Source organism: Bufo bufo, chromosome 3 (assembly GCF_905171765.1).
Source record: "Bufo bufo chromosome 3, aBufBuf1.1, whole genome shotgun sequence".
In the NCBI taxonomy this organism is placed as follows: domain Eukaryota; kingdom Metazoa; phylum Chordata; class Amphibia; order Anura; family Bufonidae; genus Bufo; species Bufo bufo.
In genome coordinates, this window is record NC_053391.1 from 291,222,905 (window position 1) to 291,235,407 (window position 12,503).

A 12,503-nucleotide genomic window follows, 5' to 3' on the forward strand; every position below is an offset into this window, starting at 1 on the left:
TGTCATGGCGGTCTTATCTCTGGATGAAGACGTTGAGAAAAGTGTACATCACAGGAGACGTCACTGGATGTAACAGGTATGGTGCGGCATTCTCCTGTAATAATATTACCCATGCACATATCTGTTTCTCGGTAGGGTAAGGGGTATATAGAATTTGACCCACACTGCCGCATCCGGCCCCAGACTTCAGGTAACACTGTGTTCTGAATTCTGGGGCCTAACTAAGGGGTATCAGGGGACATTATTATACAGGGGTAATATAACTTATATTACCCCTGTATAGTGTACCCTGATACCCCTTAGTTATATTACCCCCTGTATAATTTACCTGATACCCCTCAGTTATATTACCCCTGTATAATGTCCCCCATAACAGTGTGTGTTATCCACAGATCTCCCATAACAATGTGTCATCCACAGATCCCCCAAATTATTTTAAAAACCTGCTGTTTCTCTAGATGACCTTATGTTTATGGTAGTGGTAATAGAGTCTCAATGGTCTATAAAAGCAGCTACACTATTTTTACAGACCTTTGAGACTCTATTAACACTACTATTAACTATTAACATAAGGTCATCTAGACTAGAAAAAGCAGGTTTTTAAAATTCTTATTTTTCCCATTTAGGTGTTAGAGCAATCTAATTAAAGTTATGTTTTAACACCTAAAGAGAAAGAAAAAATAAATAAAAACCTACGGTTTCTCTAGATGACCTTATGTTGATAGTAGTGTTAATAGAGCTTCAATGCTTTGTAAAAATAGTGTAGCTGCTTTTATAGACCCTTCAGACTCTATTACCACTACATTGTAAAGGGGAGGAGTTAGTAAGATAACCACGCCCATGTGGGGGCGCCAGAAATATTTCTGCACCCAGGCGCCTGTGACCCTAGGATCGGCCCTGCAGCCACCTCCTTCCTACATTAAGGCTAGGTCTACACGACGACATTTGTCGCGCGATATTTTCTTGCGCCAATGTTGCGCAACAATTTTTATAATTGCAGTCTATGGTGTCGCACTCCAATATGCAACATGCTGCGACTGCGACGCAACAGTCGCAGAAAATCTATTTGAGATGGATTTTTCTGCGACTGTTGCAGTCGCAGCATGTCGCATGTTGCAGTGCGACACCATAGACTGACATTATAAAAATTGTCACGCGACATTGGTGCAACAAAATGTTGCGCGAAAAATGTTGCAGTGTAGTTGTGCCCTATCTGTCGCGCGACAAATGTCGTTGTGTAGACCTAGCCTAAATTTACTTTTGGCTCCCTGCACACGTGTGCTTCCCATTGCCGTATTGCGGACCGCATTTGCAGATCCGCAATACACGGTGCCGTTCCGTGGGAGTGCTTCCGTGGGGTTTCGTCCCGTACTTCCGTTCCGCAAAAAGATAGAACATGTCCTATCTTTTTGCGGAACAGCCGGATCACGGACCCTTTCAAGTGAATGGGTCCGCGATCCGCTGCGACTGCACCACGGACTGTGTTCGTGCATTGCGGCCCGCAGCACGACCACGGGGTGCACACGTTCATGTACAGGGGGCCTTAGTCTTTTGCGATGCATGTGGTTTGTGCCAGTCTGATGTAACAAGCGTTCCTTCCTGACAATCCCTTGCTCATCAGTGGAGGTGACCTCTGCGATCTCCTCCACAGTATGAGGTGCAGCTATCGCTAATGCCATCACTTGTTCCCATACAGAATCATTGCTTGTTGGCAGCAGAGTGCTGTTTAGACAGCAAGAATCTGCTGCAGGCGATGATTTAAGGGACCTTTACATCGCACGATGTTCGGACAGATTATCACTAACGAGCGTTCGTATGGACATTTGCAATCTAATCTACTTGTGTAAAGGTGCCACCGATTATCTGATGAATGATCAAAATGCATGTTTATTGATGAATATGATCATTTGTTCAGAAACCTAAATCAATGTTTGCTAGCAGCAGATCGTGCCGTCTAAACAGTGCTCTGACGCCGGGAAACAATGACTCTATATGGGGACGAGTGATGGCAATAGCAATCTCATACTGTAGACGAGATCACTGCATGTAAATGCAACTTTCTCCACACTGACGAGCAGGCGATTGTTGCAAGCAAAAATCTTTTGCTACATTGGGACATGTAAACGGGCTATTAGGTATCCACATTACTTGATGAACAAGTATTTCGCTAGTTCATTGGGTAATAGTTGGCACCTTTACACAGGCTAATTATCGCTAACGAGCGTTCGTATGTGTGCTCGTTACTGGTAATCTGCCCGAAGATTGGTCAGTGTAAGGCCTAGTTCACACAAACGTTTTTTTTTTTGCGAGTGTACGGGCCGTTTTTTTGTGTTCCGTATACGCATTCGTTTCAATGTTTCCGCAAAAAAACGGAATGTACTCCGTATGCATTCCGTTTCCGTATTTCCGTTTTTCTGTTCCGTTGAAAGATAGAACATGTCCTATTATTGCCCGCAAATCATGTTCCGTGGCTCCATTCAAGTCCGCAAAAAAAATGGAACACATACGGAAATGCATCTGTATGTCTTCTGTATCCGTTCCGTTTTTTCTGAACCATCTATTGAAAATGTTATGTCCAGCCCAATTTTTTCTATGTAATTACTGTATACTGTACATGGCATACAGAAAAACGGAACGGAAAAACGGAAAGGAAACTGAAACACAACGGAACTCAAAAACAGACCAACGGATCCGTGAAAAACGGACCGCTAAAAACTATAAAAGCCATACGTTCGTGTGAACCAGGCCTTAGGCTACGTGCACATGGGTGCTGGTGAACATAAGATTTCCATGCAGATTTATGTGCATTTCTGCAGCATATCCACACCAAAATCCACAATGTCTAGCAGCGGTTTTTGATGCAGATTTGATGTGGTTTTGCCACAGATCTCACCCTTAGGGCTCATGCAAACAACCGTTGTTGTTTTGCGGTCTGTTTTTCACGGATCCGTTGTTCCGTATCTGAGTTATTTTTTTCTCTGATTTACCTCTACCGTTCGGTTATTCCACAAAACATATCCGTATGGTTTCCGTATGCGATCCGTTTTTTGCGGATTGGAAATGGAAACAGTAACTTATTAATCACCAAACACATGAGCAATATGGGCTGGGCATAGCATTTCTACAGTATGGATCTTCAAAATACGGATGACATACGGATGTGTTCTGTGTGCGTTCTGTATTTTTTGCAGTCCCCTTGACTTGAATGGGGCCTCGGACCGTGATTTACAGACAATATTAGGACATGATAAAAAAAAATTTGCGGAACAGAAATACGTAAACGGAATGCGCACGGGGTACCTTCTGTTGTTTTTGCCGACCCATTGAAGTAAATGGTTCTGCATATGGTCAGCAAAAGAAACAGAACAGAAGTGGAAAGAAAATACGTTCGTGTGTATGAGCCCTTACAATGAAAAGGTGAAATCCGCATGGAAAAAAACTGCAAAGTGTGTATGAGATTAGCATAATCTCATACAATTTGCTGGTACTGTAATACACTGTGGTTTTTCTGCACAGGCATCTGTGAAGAAAAAACGCTCATATTCCGCAACGTGTGCAGGTGGCCTAAAGGGCCCTTTAGATTTAACAGTTTAAGGGCTCGTTCACACAAAAGTTTTTTGCATTCTGTATCCGGGCTGTTTATTGCGTTCCGTATACGGTCCATATACGGAACCATTCATTTCTATGGGTCCGCAAAAAAAAACGGAATTTACTCCGTGAGCAATCCGTTTCCGTATGTCCACATTTCCGTTCCGCTACATTTTGAGTCTTGTCCTATTATTGTCCGCAAATCACGTTCCGTGGCTCCATTCAAGTCAATGGGTCCGCAAAAAAATGGAACACATACGGAAATGCATCCGTATGTCTTCCGTATCTGTTGCGTTTTTGCGGAACCATCTATTGAAAATGTTATGCCCAGCCCAATTTTTTCTATGTAATTACTGTATACTGTATATGCCATACGGAAAAACGGAATATAAAAAACGGAACAGAAACTGAAACATAAAGGAAACAAAAAAACGGAACAACGGATCCGTGAAAAACGGACCTCAAAACACTGAAGAAGCCATACGATCGTGTGAAAGAGGCCTAAGGCTACATGCACACGACCGTATGTGTTTTGCAGTCTGCAAATTGCGGATCCGCTAAAAAAACGGATGACGTTCCATATGGCATCTGTTGTTTTTGCGGATCCGTTGTAATAATGCCTATGCTTGTCCGCAAACTAGAAAAAACTAGGACATGCACTATTCTTTTGCCGAGCAACGGAACGGACATACTGACAGCACACAGTGTTGAAATGAATGGGTCCGCATCCTATCCGCAAAAAAACCAGAACGGACACGGAAACAAACAACGTTCGTGTGCATGTAGCCTTATACTGGACACAACATAATCTTTTAAGTTACAGATGAAGCTTTTCTAAACTTGAATGTGATATCACTTCTCACCAGGGTGGATAAAAATCAATGATTTAAAAAATCTGATTTTTTTTATTTAAATCTGATTTTTTTTTATATAAAATTATTTTTGAGGAAAATATATTACCATCCAAAGGTTATTCCATCATGAAATAAGGATTCGTTTTTTAATTATGTAGAATAAGGCTGTATATGTTACATTTTTTTGGTAAATAAACTCCATTAATCCATTCACAATGTCATGCTCTTCCAGAGGTTTTTGTAAGATTATTGGGCAGTTTCTCTGCCTACAAGATATTATCACAGATGCTTGGGTTACTTTTGCAGTTCTCAAACCTAAATTTGACTCAGCAGAGATCACATGCCTCTTCTCCACAGCAAAAATGTTATAACATGAACAGAGTTGAGAAAAAGACCTTAATCCTAACTTCTACAAACCTATGAATACAGAATCAACCTAATCAAACTAATATGAAAAGTTGTTATTCTAAAAAATCTTCATCTACTTGCATATTATAAGTTATACCAGCAAGAATGAGTCTTTATGTAGAAAACTATGATTTAAAGAAGACCTTTCACCCGAATAAAGTATCTAAACTGACTATATAGACGTGTAGAGCGGCGCCCAGGGATCCCCCTGCACTTACTGTTATCCCCGGGCGCCGCTCCGTTCTCCGGTTATAGCCTCCGGTATGTTCATAGTTAGGCTCCACCCAGGGGAACCTGCCGGCGTCTCTTTCTCCTATGCTGTAGCGCTGGCCAATCGCAGCGCTCAGGACCTGCGTGGTGACGCCAGCGCAGGTCCTGCTGAATGAAGATAGAAATCTTCTGTCCTCATTCAGCAGGACCTGCGCTGACATCACTGCACTCACCACGATTACGTCAACAAAGATCCTTTGGCAGGTCCTGAAAGAAGAAGAAAGAAGAAGATGTCGGCTGAGCGAACAACAGGATGAGGTGATTTTTTATATTTTTTATTTATTAACCCCTAAAGCCACATTTTTGTAAACATTCTGTATTAAGAATGCTATTATTTTCCCTTATAGTCATGTTATAAGGGAAAATAATAAAATATACAGAACACCTAACCCAAACCCGAAGTGAAAAAGTCCGGGTTTGGGTCTGGGTACCACAGTCAGTTTTTTATCACGCGTGTGCAAAACGCATTGCACCCGCGCCATAAAAACTGAACATCTGAACGCAATCGCAGTTAAAACTGACTGCAATTGCGTACCTACTGGCACGATTTTCCCTGATCGCAGACGCAACGCATCCGGACCTAATCCGGACACGCTTGTCTGCAAGGGGCCTAAGAGCTGCGATTGGCCGGTCAATGAAGACTGGCACATCGCAGCATCGGAAGCTGTATACAGCTGCGGGATGAGTCTGGGGGAGGTCAGGGGGAGGTGACTGGTCTCCTCCGATGTGAGGCAGGGGACACCGGTGTTTGGAATCCTCTGACAGCGCTGTGATTGGCTGGAGCAACGCTCCAGACAATGGCAGCACTATAGCTGCACAGGAAAGGGCAGAACCTCCCTGCATGCAGCCATTCTAGCTGGTGACTGCATGCAGAGAGGTTCTGTGCTTTTCTGTGCTGTTGGCTTTCTGGGACTTGTGGTGCACCACCACTGCTATTTAACCCTTTCTTGCTGAAAGAAGAAGAAAAGAAGAACATCTGGATTTGCTGCACAGATTTTTTTTTCCATTTGCAGCTGTTCCAGATCCCTAAACCCCCCTCCGTCCCTGTCCCTTAAAGGGAGTCTGTCACCAGCATTTCACTTTTTTAACCCTTCCCACAGCTCCCTAGCATGCTTACAGTTAATAAAAACGTTACCTCTGGCATCAATCCTGGACTTATAGAACCCTCAAAAACGATCTTTATAAGATATGCAAAGGAGGGCTCGCAAGTGCCCAGGGCGGCGTTACTCTCTTAGGTGCCCTGCTTGCTCAGCCTTCTCATTGCGTCCCCCCGCCCCTTCCTACCCTCCGCCCGCCCATCCTTTCACTCTGACCGCCTTTGTACTAACTTGTTATGCTGCCGATATCCCGCGCTGGCGCACTCATTCCTTTAGCCGGCGCATGCGCACTGCGATGCCCATTCCTTGTACGGCATCACAGTAACTATTGCGCATGCGCCGGGTAACGAGAAGGCTGAGCAAGCAGGGCACCTAAGAGAGTAACGCCGCCCTGGGCACTTGCGAGCCCTCCTTTGCATATCTTATAAAGATCGTTTTTGAGGGTTCTATAAGTCCAGGATTCATGCCAGAGGTAACGTTTTTATTAACTGTAAGCATGCTAGGGAGGTGTGGGAAGGGTTAAAAAAGGGAAATGCTGGTGACAGACTCCCTTTAAGGGGAGATCTAATTACTATGTATAAATATGTCAGGGGTCAGTACAGAGATCTCTCCCATCATCTATTTATCCCCAGGACTGTGACGAGGGGACATCCTCTGCGTCTGGAGGAAAGAAGGCTTGTACACAAACATAGAAAGGATTCTTTATGGTAAGAGCAGTGAGACTATGGAACTCTCTGCCTGAGGAGGTGGTGATGGTGAGTTCACTAACAGAGTTCAAGAGGGGCCTGGATGTATTTCTGGAGTGTAAAAATATTACAGGCTATAGCTACTGCTGTTGAGCGCGAATATTTGAATCACAAATTTTAATAGCGAATATCGCCACTTTGATAATTTGCGAATATTTTGAATATAGTGCTATATATTCGTATTCACGAATAGTGTTGAATATTCTAATCGCAAATTTATCGCAAACATATTACATTGCCGATTTTTGCAATCAAGTTAACAATGAAGAGATCTCGAATTTGCGAATTTATAGCGAATACTCGGCCAAAAATTCGCAAATTCTAATATTGCCTATGCCGCTCATCACTAATAGCAGGGGTGTTGCTAGGGTCTGAAAACATCCGGGGCACTTGAAATTGCACATTAAAGGCATGCTTAAAGGGGTGTTCTGGTTTATGCAAATGAAGTGCAGTACTGCAGACTGCAGTCATTATATAATACAACATTCGGTAACGTTCCAATATCTGTTATGTTTTTTTTCCTCACCACTGCAGAAATCTTTGCTTGGGCCCTTTAGGCCCCTTTCACACGGGCAAGAATTCCGTGCGGGTGCAATGCGTGAGGTGAATGCATTGCACCCGCACTGAATCCGGACCCATTCACTTCAATGGGGCTGTGCAGTTGAGCAGTGATTTTCACGCATCACTTGTGCGTTGCATGAAAATAGCAGCATGTTCGATATTCTGCGTTTTTCACGTAACGCATGTGTAACATCCCAGAGTTATGTTACGAAACGCTTTTAACCCGCTACAACCTGTTAAGTGTATCTGTATTGTCATCCTGTGTAATTGTACATAATTTCCTCACAAATGTGCATTGAAAATCCTTGTTAAATATACTTTGTGGGTAATTTTCATGTTCGCCAGCAGGTGGCAGCAATGTGTTTAGAAGGGACTTAGTTCAGTTTAGCATATCTAGACTGGAATAGTACATTCCAGTTTAACTTCCCCCTCTTTGAGGAGGTGTGGAATGTTCCCACATCCTACCTCATGGGTGGGGAAGGAAGTTGAGTTAGTGTGCCAGCCACCCTGGCTTGGGGAAGGCTGTGCAAGTAGGAGCTCCCAGTTCTAGGGATCCAAGCCAAGTTCTTGTCTCGGCTGAGACAAAAGATCATCATTCCCAGTCTGAGGCCTTCAGCCTCAGCTGGTGGAAAGCAAGCAGCCACCTCCAGTATTCCAGGAAGAACCATACCCTGTGAGCCAACTGTGAGTACCGTCCAGAGACCAGGAGAAGCCAAATTCCTCCTCAGCTAGTCAGTCCCCAATACAGCAGAAGACAGATAGTGCAGAAGATATAAATTCCCGCCACATTACAGAGCCACAAGCAGACGGCTTATCCTGCAAGAGAGCTCCAGGCACATGATAGAAGCAGAAGATATAGATTCCTGCCATACATTGCCAATACCTGCTGGGACTTCAGACTATTGCTGTATCTCATGTGGATTAATGCTCCATCAAGTAAAGACCAGTTTGAACTATATTCCAAGTCTGGATCTCATTTACTGCTACTAAATCCCTCAATTACTCCTACTAGCAACACAGTCATTTTATTGCAAGTGAGCCAGGATCCAGGAGTCTAGCCGTACCCAGGTAGGAGACACCGTTGACACTATTGCTATTACCACACAGAGACATTACACCACTCTGGCATTCCTAACCTGGTGCGTGAGTTACAACACCTTAAAGGGCCCTGTGTTAGTACCCTGCGCACGCTGCAATTGGCGTCACGAACAACAACCATAGACTATCACTTACACCTGACCCAGCCATTGCATATTATTGGCGTCAGAGTGCATACCCCAATCCGGCTCTATTGCATATTTTGGCGTCACTGGAACAGGATCGAGCTGTGTGCCAACAGGATCGAGCTGTGTGCCAACAGAACCGGATCCAATTGTGTGCTTAACTGGATCAAATTGCATGTTTCACAGTATTGCAAGATCTACAGATTGTGCAAAAAACCCTGAAAATTGACTTTATTGCCTTGTTGGTGTGCCAGAAAGCGCTAAAACGTGCTCACCAGCACTCAAAGGGTTAATTCGCCATATTCGCAAAATGGCGCTGCTTCTTCATGCCCAGAAGCTGGAAAACTCAGTAACTCCCTCTCAAGAGCGCGAAGATGCCGAATACGCCCCCCTAGAAGCGGGAAATCGAAAGCCTGCCCACCAAGAACTTTGCATTGTGAGCCAAGGGAGTGAAGTCTCCTCCCTCTGGGCTCCACCCTCACTTCCTAAAAGCACCTCGACAGTGGAGCCAAGGAAGATGGCGCTCCCTTCACCAAGATGGAACCAGATGGTTATTGGAGGAGAGCCTGTATATGAAGATCACCCACCGGAGATTCAGCTTTCTCAATTGGTGAAGAGAAGTGGTCCCTCTGTCTTTGCTGCAAGCCCAGGGGCAGTGGATCCCTCCACGGCTACGGAGTCTGCAACCCTGATTGCTACCAGCGCCGGAGAAGAAAAGGCCGCTGTTCCCGCTCCCGCGGAAGAAGACATGACTTCAGTCCAGTCCTCGGAGGCAGTGGATCCCTCCGCCACTACTGCTGACAGCGTCGAAGGCGAGACGTCCCCCAAGATGGCCGCCGACGCTGAGCTTGCTCCCACAGAGGACGCTGCTGACACAGCCGCCCAGGCTTTGTACCAGCCTGCACCGCAGATGGCACCTGGACCCTGCGATGACCACCAGGAGGCACCGGAACCGGCCGCCCGGGCGCGACATCAGGTAGGAGCAGACGCGATCCCTGAGGCCCAGGCCCGGTCCATAGTTGCCCCTGCACTGCTTCCCGCGGGTCCCGATACCTCAAACAAGCCTAGGCCTGCTCCGCCAAGGACACTTACTGGTGCGGCGGAGGCGGACGGTACTTCCACTCTGCCGCCCAGTGCTGCTATTACCAAACCGGGATATACAAAAAATACTGAGCAGGTGGCTCACTCTGATTTGACACGACAGGTGCACAAGTTCAAAGAAACACCCCCTGGTTCTAGTAGGTATAATATGGATTGGATAGAACCGGCACTCAAAACATTCGGAATACACGTGGAAATTGAATAAAAATATTTATTAAACAATAAACGCTATAAACGCTATATCCTGTGTACATCAGGGTAAAATTCATAAAAAAGGCATAAAAAGCATATATAACATATGTGTAAACCAGATGAATATATATCTCTAAGGCAGAGAGATCTGAGTGCTAGGCACAGCAGGCTGCATCCGTGTCCCCCCAATTGGGTAAGGCTATTGGATCACAGTCGTCTGCGGTAAAGCAAATCAGAGCTAGTATGTTTCAGGTATATTCAGTAGTATATATTCTCATGCAATAATAAATATTATGCTTCAGGTATATTCAATAGCATTAACCCAGAGGTCCCTTGGGAGATCACCGCTTATGCCCAGATGACCTGGGAATACAAATCCGCCATTGAAGAGTGGGTGAAGCAAGTGGTAGACGACCCCCAGCTAGGAGACCCCAAATTGGCCAGGCGCACTGGGACTGTGCTCTGGTTTTCAGTCGAGAGAGGAGTGGGGTTCTTGCAAGATAGCCACTCTGGTTCAGAGATCTTTGTGGGCCGCCACTCTGTGAAACGACATTATCTACCACAGGCCCGTCACAACCTGTACGCAGGGGACCAGGTAGAATACACCCCTATGCGCTCAGTCCAACGCCCCTTTGCTGCCGGTGTGACCCTGCTGGCAAAACCATTAACCCCTGCAGTCACCCCAGAGCCCTGGCAGGAAGACCCAGGCTCTGCAGGGAAAGTGAGATCTTTACAAGAAAGCCCAGACGGCAGGTTGACATTCAGAGAGCAACCCCAGCCAAAACCTGAACCTCTTATCCCTGATCTGGCTGCACCACCAACACTACGGGTGGGCCAGATAAATAACTCTGTGCTGACATTTAATCCTAGAGTGCAGCCATATGTTCTTCCTTGGAAGCTGCCCCAGGCACCTGCAAGTAGCCTTCCAGAACCCCTTCAGCCGGAGGTATTAACCGCCTCTGCACCGGCTAGGGATCCCGGCTTGCAGATGGTCACAGCTGCTTTCTCCAGACTGTCTGCACAGCCAGTACCTACAGCCACCACCAGAGTTCAGTGGCGTACCACTACTGCTGCAACCCTGAGCTACCAGAGGCAAGAGCGCCCCCTGATGCGCTTTAGTAGCTCCAGCAGTGAGGAGGACATGGATGTCCTTCTCTAAATGCATCCTTCTCAAAAATAAGGACTAATGGGAGCCACGTCGTGGACTATTCCTGACGGGTTGGCATTGTGTTTTAACGTTTTTCGCTTTCAGGTTGCCCTAGTTTGTCCTCACCCTGATGGTCATGCATTGTAAGGACTCCCCCATCAGCATTTAACCACTCACGTCCAAGTTCATTGTTTTACCCCCTTTCTCAGGTTACTTGATAACCTTGTGGAACTATGGTTCTTAAGCTGCTATTTTATACCTCCTTTGGATTACAATTAACTTTTATCCCTGTGGATTACAATTGACTTTTACTGTTTTCAGAGGATTTAACGTCAAGCACTTCAAATCAAAGGACTCAAGTTATTTTTGACCCTACCCTTGTATTAATAAAATTGCACTACTTTCTAAAAATGTTTACTGCAACGTTAAAAGCTTGCACCCAAAGAAAAGACTCAAACGTGATACCCAAGCTCTTTGTGATTTCAATGTGATATAATTGCACTAATTGTACCAGTTTACATTTTATGCAACGTTTAAGATAACATGTCCATTGTGTGTATTCCTCTCGAGGTGCTGCAATATGACTTCCTGCACTATTTGTGACAATTGCACTTAACATTGCACTTAACCAAAAATGTAGCAACTTGGTCAAGTATGCCTTACTTTTCAGCTCATGTTCTCTCCTCTCTTTATACGGACTGCTTCTATGGACACTTAATACTAATGGCCTACATCTGGAGTTATATACCCTATGTACCCAGATAGGACCAAGTGGTGAGTCCTGGCAGGTCCAGTAACTACACAGGTAACCCCGCTGTTTTGGAAATGGTTAGTAGTCACAGAACCCTCCTTCCCGTTTGTTATATGTTCAGGATTTCTCCCATCCTGAGGTGTTTTACTTCCAGGAGTTCCATGGGATTATACTACCCTGCTCCTGTGACATTGCCAGAAGTGCATGGAGACACTAAATACCTCCCCTTCTGAGCCTTTGCCTAAGGTATGGCGCCTCAAACCTTAGAGCCACAACTTAGCTACCCCTTAGTCACCATAGTGATCGTGCTATAAGCCATATTTTTCAGACTTTGGTGCAGGGAAGGGAATACAGGATAAAGCCACCCTTTCATTTGCAGGCATTCCATTACATAATGGTGGGATTAAGGAGTAAAGACACCCCCATGCTTTTTTTGGTGTTTTGGGGCCAGAACACTTCAAAGTCAGTCAGTAATGTTTGCTTAGTGCAGTATTTGGTTCACTGGTTATACCGAGAGAGGGAAACTGTGAATTGGACACCCTACTCATGCGGGCAGGAACCTTGG